Below are 530 nucleotides of genomic sequence, written 5' to 3' on the forward strand. Positions count from 1 at the left end.
GCACAGCGCCAGGAATACGCACATACGACCTCACCAGCCCGGCACAGCAATGGTCACCACCACGGTGACACCACACTCCAAGCCTAGGCACACCAAGTGGGGACAGAGTGCTGTCCCTGCTGCTCTCCTAGGACTGTAACGTGATGGAAAAGATGAAAACCTGGTGTCAGGCTTGGCCGTGGTCTAACCGAGACCATCACCGATGGATCAATGACCAGCCACACCACACTGACCAACACACCCCTCATCCCAGACAGACCAGCACAAGGGTTCACCTTGAACCCAGCCACCCCCTCCAGAGCCATGGCAGAGCTTCTCCCACACACGGACAGCCAGGATCAACCATTTCAAAGTCTGTACGAAGCACAAGCCAAGCCCTGAGGGTGAGGGGAGCCGGGTATGAGGTTTATCTACCCGCACCCCTGCCAAGCCCAGCGCCAGCCCTCTCCTCCCCGGGCTGCATCGAGGTGCCTGCAGCAGCCCGATGGACCTGGACGCCAGGGCCACCACGGCTGGCCCTGCCGAGGCAC

Source organism: Buceros rhinoceros, unplaced genomic scaffold (genome assembly GCF_000710305.1).
Source record: "Buceros rhinoceros silvestris isolate BGI_N320 unplaced genomic scaffold, ASM71030v1 scaffold36396, whole genome shotgun sequence".
NCBI lineage: Eukaryota > Metazoa > Chordata > Aves > Bucerotiformes > Bucerotidae > Buceros > Buceros rhinoceros.